Source organism: Myiozetetes cayanensis, unplaced genomic scaffold (genome assembly GCF_022539395.1).
Source record: "Myiozetetes cayanensis isolate MyiCay16 unplaced genomic scaffold, myiCay2020 scf17, whole genome shotgun sequence".
NCBI classification, from domain to species: Eukaryota; Metazoa; Chordata; class Aves; order Passeriformes; family Tyrannidae; genus Myiozetetes; species Myiozetetes cayanensis.
In genome coordinates, this window is record NW_026087378.1 from 13,048,604 (window position 1) to 13,060,300 (window position 11,697).

Genomic DNA, 11,697 nt, shown 5'->3' on the forward strand with positions numbered 1-11,697 from the left:
GATGGATGTCAGCTCTGCTAAGCTGAGCTTGCTTGCTGAACCATCAGTCACGTGGATATCTGTCAGCTTTGACAGACACTATAGTTACTGGACCTCCAACTTCCAAGAAAACATCACAGAATCATAGAATATGCTGAGTTGGAAGGAATCCATCAGGATCAGCGAGTCCCACTCGTGGCCCTACACAACACACCCGAAGAATCCCACCATGTCCCTCAGAATGTTGTCCAAATGCTTCTTGAGCTCAGACAGGCTTGGTGCTGTGACCTGAGGTCACATTTCCAGTGCCCAACCACACTCTGAGTGAAACACTTTCTCCTGATATCCAACCTCAACCTCCCCCCACTCAGCTTCATTCACTTCCCCCTGTGAGGATGTTGAAGATCACAATGAGGTCTTCCCTCATTCTCCTCCTCTCTAGGGTGAACAAACCAAGTGTATTCAGCCACTCCTCACAAGGCTTCCCCTCCAGACCCTTCACCATCCTCATGGCCCTCCTTTGGAGGCTTCATGTGTAATAACTTAACGTCCTTTTTATATTGTGGTGCCCCAAACTGCCCCAATGTTCCAGGTGAGGCCACCCCAGTGCAGAGCAGAGCGGGACAATCACCCCCCTCACCCAGCTGGTGATGCTGGGCCTGGTGCCCCCCAGGACAGGGTTGTATAACTAATCATTATCTATAATCTGCACATCTGATTTATTAAACAATGTAATTATTCATTTAACTGCACCACACCTGCATACCATTATCCTCTTTCTTTGACTTTGTGGGATAACAGAGTTTGCACAACCTAATTCTGAAGATCTTGAGAGTCTGGGATTAGTCCAAGAAAATGAGAACTAATGAGGTTAGACCTCAAGCCAGGTGTTACAGTCTAGAACATGTCTCACGCTGTTAGGACTTAACCCATTTTTTAGCCTGGAGAAAAGGAGGCTCAGGGGTGACCTTATTGCTCCCTACAACTACCTGAAAGGAGGTTGTAGCCAGGTGAGGAGCAGCATCTTCTCCCAGGCAACCAGCGATAGGACAAGAGGACATAGTCTTAAGCTGTTCCAGGAGAGGTTCAGGTTGGACATCAGGAGGAATTTCTTCACAGGAGGGATGATCAGACACTGGGGAGGGCTCCCCAGGGAGGTGTTGGAGTCACCATCCCTGGAGGTGTTTAAGGAAAGCCTGGACGTGGCACTCAGTGCTCTGGTCTGGGTGACAAGGTGGTGTTGGGTCACAGGTTGGACTCGATGATCTCAGAGGTCTTTTCCAGCATCTCTGACTCTGTGATCCTGTGGGTGGTACCACAACCTGGATTGTAGGCACAAACACACTGCCGGAAAGGGGAAGGCCCTCTCAAGGCTGTATCTTTTAACTGCTAAATTTTTGTGTGGTGGTGCTGATTCTAGAGTTGGTTTGTGTCTTGATACACTTTTAGATGCTCTTTACTGGTGTGCCTTTTTGTTATATATATATATATATATCTCCAAATTACAGGATGGTCCTCCTTGGCAAAGAGCATGTGATCAGATAGTTCTTCTATGAGTCTGGGCTCTGGCCAATCTAATCCTTGTGGATTAATGGACAATAACTTGGCTTTCCAGCATGATCAGGAGTTTTGGTAGGGGTGACTGCAGACACGTAGTGACCAAAGTGTGAAGTAAAAGCAAAGCACAGCAACAACTGAGCTTCAATTCAACGTGGAGCCAGAAGAGTGCCAGCTGTAGAACCACGTGGGCAGGGTTTGCTCGATTCCAAGAAACTTGGAGGAAAAATGGAATGGCAGCAAAAAGCCTGTAGTCTTCATTGTTCACTCTCCTAAGGTTTTCTCAGAACATCTCATTCAAAACAAGGAGTTTTTCTTACTTTTCAGTTGCTGAAAATGACAAACATTTCTGAAAGCTTTCTAGTGAGAATATGAATGGACAGATACCGCTTGGGAATAGTTTTGTTTTGAGGGCACACACATTTAGCATGAGAATATTCAGCATTGATTCATCCATTATATTTATCACGTCAGACAAGACTTTAAAGAGTCATAATTCTACTAGGTTTCCTGTCACTACTGATAAATCTGAATAGATAAAACCTGTTGCCACAAGTACTTACCTGGGTGCTGATTGAAGAGATACCCTTAATGAATACACTTTGGGGGGGGGAGTTGGCCTTTGTGAACAGAAAAATCAACAACTCGTGCAAGTAGAATTTCATGATATGTCTAAACTAATTTCAAAATACGTTTAATTGACTAAGGGCACCCAGGGAGGGTGCAGTCTCTTTCTTCTTTGCCCTCTCCCACCTGTATGAAGAGTTGGATGGAATATGAAGAATTGCTTTCAAGTGGGACAGTTTTCCATCCCACGTTTCCTCCAGAGGAAACTGTTTAGCACAGCCAGGTTGTTCCAAAGTCCCAGGCATTTTCTGGTCACCTCCTGGGATCAGCAGGGAGCAAAGCTATCAGCACTGGTCAGTGCCACCACTTCCCTGGAGAATGTTAGGACCTTCTTGACCTACTTGCCCTTAACTTCAGTTACTTTATTTGTGGCAAATTCTGTCTGTATTTGGACTCAGTAAATTCTAAATGACTTCATAAGGCACTTGTATTCAAGAGAATGACCTCTGCTAGGACATGTCATTTTGATAAATATCTCTAGTATCAAACCAGTACCAGACTAGGGTTCCTTATGCCTCCTTGATGCATCTCTCGTGTCCATCCAGACAGGTTTTCCTCACTGATTTTATGATGGTTCCTCTTCCTTATATTAACTAAGTATAAAATAAGAGTAGGATGAAATTCTCTGTTCATTTCTGTGGCTGGTGTTGCCTTGCTGTCTGCAGTGGGGGGTTGGCAGCAGAGGATTATTAAAATGGTGAAAGCTGCAATAAACTGCCTTTCACCGGCCCATCTTGTCCTCTGTGGCCCACCAATATCACAGAGTTTGCAAGGAGACTGCACTTTAAAACTCTTCAATCTCCATTCCCTGTTCCCCAAACGTGTTGTACAACTTTTGCTGCCTCACTCAGCCACCACTTTAGGGTTCATTGGGCCCTAAATGCCTGTTCTCTTGAATCCTTGTGAGATGTCCTAGAGCAACTGGTCTTGAGGGTGCTTGCTTCTAAATAAGTGATAGCAATTAAATGTATTTTTTTCCACTTTTCCTTCCCTGTGAATGCCACAGCCTCAATTTCTGACTGCACTATGTTGCTGAAAATACCTTTTGGTCAGTAAGGTTCTTCAGTCTTTGTGCTTTCCTTTCCGTTGCATTTTTACTTACCCACATGATGTCAGGGGTAGGGAAGCATGGCAAAATGAGAGTGAGAAACTTTCTGCCACTGTGGAACAATCTTATACCTCAATGGCTGATTTATATCCTGCCTGAAGTTGATGTCAGACAGAACATCTCTCTTCTCTCCCACAGGCTGCTTGTGGAGTCAGAACTAGGCTGATCATTATCTGCGTCTCTTAAGTCATGATTTCCCTCTTATTTTGCTTTTTACAATTCCAATTTGGTGAGGAGTCAGGGGGAAACTCCCCTCACTCCTGGGCTTTTTGTTGACTTACTGGGAAAAATTTAGTCTGAAAGTTTTCGAATTAAAAACTAGCAATGTGAATGTAAAAAACAAATCAAGGGCATCTGTTTTCATCTCTTGATGATGCTGTTTCTGACCTGGGTAGAAAGAAATCTCACTGGTATTTTGTATGGTAAAATGTCTTTATGTAATTTCTTACTCATGGATACTTTTTCTAGATTACAACCTGATAAAAACTTAGGATTGTTTCATGTATTACTTCACTACTAGATTTAAGATAGCAAAAGCAATTCAGACACATTGCTCATTTGATTTTTCATATGTGATTCATGAAAAAACAAACAAAGAAAAATTATGGCAGTGCCAGCATTGTGTCAGTGAAGCTTTTTGCCTTCTCTCTCCAGCCCTTTCCCTCCTTTGTCACCTGAGTTGTGCTGCTGCTGAGTGTAAATCCACTCTGTGTCTCAGCAGGAAGAAGACAGGAGTTATCTTGTATCTCAGAACAGTGGTGTGAACATTCAGGATTGTTTACACAAGCTCATGTAAGACAACAAAAGATTTACTGTTTGAACATGTCCAACTCATGCTGTGGAATGTGTGTCCATGAAGGTGCTGTGATTTATAGACCACCATGGTTACTTCCATGAGAGATTGCACATGCAAGTCCTGGGAATCTTTGGTTCTAACTTTTGGAGATTTTTTTTAGTGGATTAAATCAAAACTGTGAGACCAATAGAGAAGATGAGGAGGGAGCTGTAAGCAGCTGTGGGCAGGTGTAGGCTCATCTGGGACTGGAAATGGTGGTTACTTTGGCTTTAGGATTCCCAGTAGCACCACCTGGTAGTACTAATATGATATTATTCACATGATGTTATTGAGTCTTGGCAATGTCAACCCCTGGTTTATGCTATCAGTCTTCAGACAATTGTAAAACCCAGAGCTTTGGGAGAAATGAGTTCTGCATCTCCCCAAACTCTTGTTTCCTTACTTTCCTGTAAAACTAGGAGAGTGAGGCTTGTCCACATGCCTCAGGAGGGTGTTGTGAGCATTAGCCAGATAAAATCAGCTTTCTTTAACGAGCTCATAAAGCTGCATTTATATACCCAGTGTGATTTATGTCTGGGAAGCATTTGAACTGTGCCTCTCCTTCCCATAGCTTGGCATACACCAGACTTGTTCTTACAGGGGTGCAAGAGATTAAGGAAACAACAACACCACCATCCTGGATGCACTGGGGCAGTTCTTGTCCCTCAAAAATATCTTCAAAAAGAGTGTTCACCTATTTGTCATCTCAGACAGCTTCTTATTAGAACATTGGCACTGCTTAGGGCTTGGTTTGTCCAAGGTAAAACCAGAGAGAACAGACTGGAACACAAAGCTTTGGCTCTGCTGCTCTACTTCTGCCCTGGTAGGTGATGCAGTAGAGACTCCAACACGTGAAGCTGTCCTAGCCAGGTTTCTGAACACAACACTACAAGTTTTGTAACATCCACGCTGCACAATGGGTACCTGAACTCAGAAAATTCTACTGTGGAACCACAGATTTTCTGAATGGGTTTCTGGCTGACTGCTGTCAGCAGCAAAACCTTTCAAACAGAGGGCTATGTGCTGGCTGCTGTAGCAGGATGGGGGGAATCCTTCTTTGCTGAAGAATAAAGTAACTTCTCAGTGCATTGGGGTTACTCACAGCATACAGTTTAGCATTCCTTCATGCTAATGGGGAAAATAAGAGTAGTTGGTGGTATGTGGCATGGAATTGGTGTGCACATTCCCAACACTTCACTCTCCCGAGACAGGCATTCCTGAAGGAAGAGCTGCTGTGTGCAGAGAGAACAGTGTTACTCTCCAGTCTGCAGAAACAGCCACTCCTGCCCTGCATCCCCAGCTATGGAGGGTTTCTGTTTGTGAAATCATAAAGCAGAGAGTGTTCAAGCCTCCTGATGTGAGGTGTAGGAGCAAGGCAAGTCCTTGAAAACAAACATGCACCTTGCTGTGGACTCCTGGGCTAGTTTGGATGGCTGAAAGACAGGCATTTTCCTAAAGTCACTGCTGATTATCAGTTTGTGCTTGTAAATCTATTCCACAGTATAACTGACTTGTGCAGACGAGTTATCCTGTCCCCTGAACGTCTGACCTCCCCTGTCCTCCACATCCTCTCCATCAGGGTGAGATGACACATCGTGGTAGAGAGCTGCTAGAAAAAGATAACTGAGATAACAGAACAAGGTACTTGTGACGGTAATTAAGTAACTCCATAAATTAGTTGCCTTTTGTTTTCATCTGACAATCCTGCAGTGAACCAAACTGCCTCATCTGCTCAGGGACCGGCCCAGGGCTTGGCTGAAGGGATGTTCTGGCCTGCCAAGAGGCAGCCAGCCCTTGCCACAGGCTGCCCTGGCGCTTGCAAAGGCAGGAGAGTGCCCCGGAGAAGATCTGGATGTGCCTGTGGAGGGACTGCCACATTCCTGGGCTCTGCAGGGTTTGGGGAGGTCACCCCTGCAAGCAAACACTTTGCATCAGCTCACAGATGCGAGGGCTGGATGGCAGGCGGCAGAGGAGGCACTTCTTAGGGGTTGCACAGCCCTGCACTGGCTGGTTTGAGCACACAAACCATCGTTTCTCTCACGCAGATGCAAATCGAGGCGTCAGATGAAGGAGATATTTTGCAGACCTGTCTCCTGCAGTTTACTAACTTTGGTTGTTTATTCAGAGATTCTCTGCAAGAGTTTCCTATTGCTGTCTTGCAGAAGTGATTTGACTGGAAGCTGACTGACTGCATTTCACTCTTGCCAGCTTCTGTTGGGCAAAACTGAATTTATGGTGTGTCTTCTGCTCGTGTCATGCATTCACCATTGCTTTGTTTCATCAAATTAGTGAAATAATTTTGGGGAATAAAACTATTAGACAAAGAATTTTCTTTCTCCTTGCTGTCTGTAGTCCTATGACCTGGGAAGTCTTTTGCTTATCTAAAAAAATTAATCGTTTCTTTCCACATTTTACACCTGCTACAAATTATGGCTGGACACAGTGCTGAGTGAGCTGCACACACAAAGATGCGAGGAGCAATACGTCATGGAAAGAGTGAAATAGCTTGGATTTGCACTTGGAAAATATTAACAAGGCTGAATATCAATTTGGCGAGTTGATATTTAGAAATTTGAGATCAGAATGTGTAAACATTCTGCTGATTTGTCAGAAATTTGCACTGGAATATCAAAAAAAAAGGCTATTTAGGAGAGAACTGTCAGAGCTGAATGTGGAGTAGGAAATGTAGGAAGATACAAAAATGTGAGAAAGGTGAAATAGTTGTTTTATTTCTTGGTTTCATCTTCATAGGTGTTACCACAGAAATAGTCTTTTCTATTTTAATATTTATTATTTCCTTATCATATTTTAATCAGGTGGCAGAAACACAGGAGGAAATGCTTTTGATATATTACATGAGTTTCACTCCCGTTATATCATTGTATCAGATGCATTTTCTATAATTTATTCTGTCTTTTCCCCCCAAGAATTTGTAATTAATGCTGGGTTTTGGTCTTGCTTTCTCATGTTAAGATGTTCATGAATTCTTTACTACTGAATATTTAGAAAAGGAAAAAAAAAGTGGCTGTGGGCAAGAAAAAAGCCAAGTGGCTTATTCCTGGTGTGGAGATATCATCAAAAAATGAGTGATGCAGAAAGAAAACACAGATTTTGGGTTGCATCTCAAGTCCACAAATACTTCTGCACAGTGGGCAGAATGTGAATTTTGCTGTTGTATCTTATGTGAGTGAAATTTTTTGGACTGGAGCTTTGCGGAAGCATTTTGATACCTACTGGTATGAAAACAGGATGTTCAAATATCTCACCAAGTACAAAACATAAAATGAAGACTCTTAAATACTTTTGGTGCTCAGGTAAATTATAATTTTATTGGTTTATCAGCTGCTTTTTCCGACTTCTATATTTCAGGTGGACAATAAATACAATAAATAACTTTTCTGTTCTCCCTTCTTTTTTAAAGGGTTTGGGGTTTCTTTAAAGCTTTTTAAAAAATATATATATAAAAAAAGAAATTAAGGGCTGGATTTATTCATTTCTTGATAGGTTGTCCGGATTTTATTCAGAAATTCTTTCACAGTTCCCTTGGTCTTGTACTGGCATTGATCCCCACGTGACAGGCTCTGGGATAGGAAGAGCAAAGATTGGGTTAGCAAAGATTTTATGATAAAACAAAGAGTTCAGATGCAACAGTGAAGATATCCGTTATTTGGAGCTACACGAGGATTTAAAAAGCAATTCTTAGAGACTTGTTGGTGACAAGTTGGATTATCACATCCTTGTAGCTGAAGTGATTTAAACTAGACTGTTCCAACCCAGCATCCTTCCTCTGCCAGCTTTAACAGCTCTTCATTGTTGCAGTGATCATACCTGGCTCCTGCACAAAATGGGTCTTTCAAACACATCTGAAATTAGGTAGACAAAGAACTGTAGGAAAGCAAGGCAGTCTTACTTCACAGAGGTTTCTATCCAGTAGGGCCTGGAAGGTCTGGTGAAGCCTTGTAAGGACTGGTTTGGAAGACACGCTGGTATTCAGCATGTGTTGGGTTCCTTCCACAAAGCATGCCAGCTCGTGGCCAGGCTGGTAAATGAGGAAGAAGGTGTTAGAAAAAGCCAGAGTGCATTTTGTGTTTATCTACAGTCAGAAGAAGTGTGTATTCCTCAATATGGCAGCACGTCACAGATCAACGCAGTGATTTTGCAGTATGTTGAAAACTGCTACGAGAACTCTGGGGGGGTTGTAAAACGTTGAATCCTCATCTGTGCCATGAGAAACATCTGCCCCATCCCGCAGAAAACCTCAACCTGCAAAAGGAACCTCTTTGAAGTATGATTTCAGCTGGTGCTGGGGCTTCACCATATCTGAGGAGGCTTAAAGGAATTCAGAAGGGCTGGGTACACCTAGAGCTAAGTCTGAGGGTGATGTCTCTGGCCTGGGTTCTCTTAATTGAAGCACCCAACCATAAAACAAAGGCTTGCAGAGGTTTTCAAAGCAAGAGCCTGTATCTCTTGATATGTAAATCAAGCCCACAGAGGAGTTTTGCCTGACTCTGAGTTTGCTTCTGATTGCACTGTACTGGAAGGGCTTCTGTTTCCCTGCCCACCACTGTCCATCAAGGCCAGTTTTGCTGCTATTGGTGCATTTAAAATCTTCCTCATAACTGAAAGCAGAAGTCATCTAAGGAGCAAACTGAGCAAACTTAGCAAACTCAGTTAAATACCAAACTTCTTCGACATCTACAAAAGGTATTAAAAAAAAATATACTCACCTCAGGAATGGGAAGACAGGAACATGACTGAAAATGAAAAGAGCGAGGGTTAAAATCCAGCGTTCAGCGTACAAATACAGATTTGTTTAAGTCTGGTGTTCTCAAAAGCCAAGTACTCACACTGCCAGCTGCCTGCCTACAGGGGCAACTCGGAGAGCTATCATCCTGGAAGAACAGCAAGTGAGACATCAGGATTTATGACCCTGCCCTGTGCAAGCATGCAGCTTGGCAGGACGAAGGTGCTAAAGAGCCACTTACGAGCAGAAGCTTCGTGTAGCGGAGAATCTCCCGGGCCCCGCAATACTGCTCTGCCTGCACGGAGAGCAGCAGGGCAGAGAGGAGCACGTATGACAGCATGCTGGCAGTCATGTCAACTCAGCCTGATGGCTGACACCAGAACGGGGAGGACGCTCCTTTTAATTGAGTCTTCACGAAATTCCCATTCTAATATGGAAAAACCCAATTATAAAACTGATACCAGGTGCCCACTGTTTTTTCCCTCTATCTCGGACAGCATTTTAACGAAATCAAACGTGGAATTGAGTCACCTACTGCAGTGACTATTCTTTAGTACTGTGGAAATTCACAAATGCTCCTCAGAAATGATTAATTTGAACATTGTGATATCACACCCGAGCAGGAAACAATGGTTAAAAAAAAAAATCTACGAAAGCTTTTTTTTTTTTTTTTTCAGATGTGGGTTTTGTCCCCTGCACTTGTGTTAAGTTACAGTTCCATGAAAGCAAAGAGATGACAATGTTCAGCATTGCCAGAGTTCCTGAGAAAGCCAGCTGCTGTGCTGCAGGGTGGCTTCCTCCCGGGCTCAGGGCAGGACCTCGTTCAGACAAAGCAGGTGGCACTGCAGGGCTCTGTGGGACAGACAGACAGACGGATGGACAGTGGTGGGGCAGTGCCTGCACGAGCTGTCACACTGAATCACAGCTGCTGCATCCCAGGAGTGATGCCATAGTCCTCGAGTGTGACCCCACCTCTGCTGAGAGCAGGAGTCACGTCCCACCCGCTCCCTCCTGAGCAGAGAGGACGGGATGTGAAAGCAGTCCTAGGTAACCAAAATGGGATTAACGTGGAAATCCTCTCAGATGGTGTCTCCAAATGAGGTGAATGCTGGCTAGAGCCCTCCCTGGCCACACAGGTTTCCTTTTATCAACCTGCACACCTTGGCAAGGCGGGTGGTAGCCCTTCAGATTCCTTTTAAATCCCCCCGTGTTGACTTCTCAGTTTCCCTCCTGTTCGCCTTAAGTCCCATTATGCCTCGAAGGTCTTCTCCAAAAGCTTGAGCCTTCTTCTGGTCAGTCTGGCTGAAGGATGGGTGTGATCCATCTGGAAACTGTTCTGGAAAGACAAAACATTGGGTTGCAATTAGCTGTTTTTTCTCTGGCGTTTGTCTGCCAGCAAGGGATTCATCTGGCTGAGAATGGCTTTGCTTGCCAGAGCAAGGAATGGAGGAGGACCTGCCTGCTGCTCCTGCCTCCCTGCCAGCACACCCAGCATCACCTCTGGGCTGTGCCTGGATTGGTCCTGCCTTTTAATTGAAATTTGCCCTTAGGGGATTTGGTTTGGAAAGTGTCCACATCCCATTAGGCAGGTACAGCTCACACACAGGCCCCAGGGAATACCTAGAAAAAGCCAGAGACCCTCCCTTGGCAGCTAAAGCTGATGGCAGCAGGCTGTGTTGTGATCAACAGATGCACAAATACACCCTGGGGGTGGCTGGCATCCACGAGCAGGGCAGGGGCACCTCTCAAGCCACTGGATGGTTAGAGAAGGACTAAAATCATTGATCAGTGATTGGGAGCCTGTGATTCCCTGAAAAGCAATAGAGAGACTTCACTTACAGGTACATCTCCCTCGAGGAAACTTGCTCAGAGCAATGGGCAGGCTGCTCTCTGCTTCTGCAGTAAAGTCATGGCAAGAGTGAGAGCAATTAGTCCAAAGCACAAATCCCCGAAGGAAATAAATCACGTGTGACATTTGTGAGACACTTTATTTTTTCTCAAGTGGTTGAAAAAAAAAAATGATTTGACATTCTTTCAAAGGAAAGAATTCACAGGTATCTTTGATTTAGCCAAGGCTGTGCAAGGAATATGGTAACAATGGCAAAGAGGGGCAAGAGGCTCTTCATAACAACCGAGAGATGTAATGAGATGTAAGTATGGACAGTGTAATTATGGGCAGTGAGCAGATCAGATAACTTCTTCCCAGGCCTACAGCCCAAAAGGCAAGATCTGTGGGTTTGTTCCCAATTGAAAATCAGAGTGGCAGAGTTTCCAGAGCTTCTCCTGAGCTGCTCCCAGCCCGCGGTTCCTCCTCGCAGTCACTCTGTGCCAGCGGTGCCAGCGCTATCTCTACATCTCTGCCTTTCTCTTTGATTGCTCTCTGAGATCCGACTCACACTGTTGTTGCTGCAGGGCAAGCAGGTCATTAGAGAAGCTGCATTCAATGTGGAGTGAAACAGAAATCACCAGAAGTCAAACTGTCAGCGAAAGAACTTTCCATGTCTTGGTTAGAGCAGCGGTGGATGAGGCGCAGGAGAGAGTGGCACCAGTTGCAGCTTCTCTTTAGAGAGCTTAGGCTCTGTTCTGGCATTTAGAGGCTGATCCAAAGAGTGTAGAGATTAATATTTGATGCCATCCCAGCAGGAAGGCCAACCTTTTAATGGAATCTTCAAACACTTAGCTTTGATATTTTAAAACTCTTCATTCAGATGACGAGCTGCAGCAACGTATTTTCACAAGTAGGTTGTCATTTGTGGGCTGTTCTTCTGTCCTCATGTTTGGGTGGCTGATCATCCATTGTTCTGCTCCCTTAAGCTCTCTTTCAGCAACACAGACCAAAATGTGGAG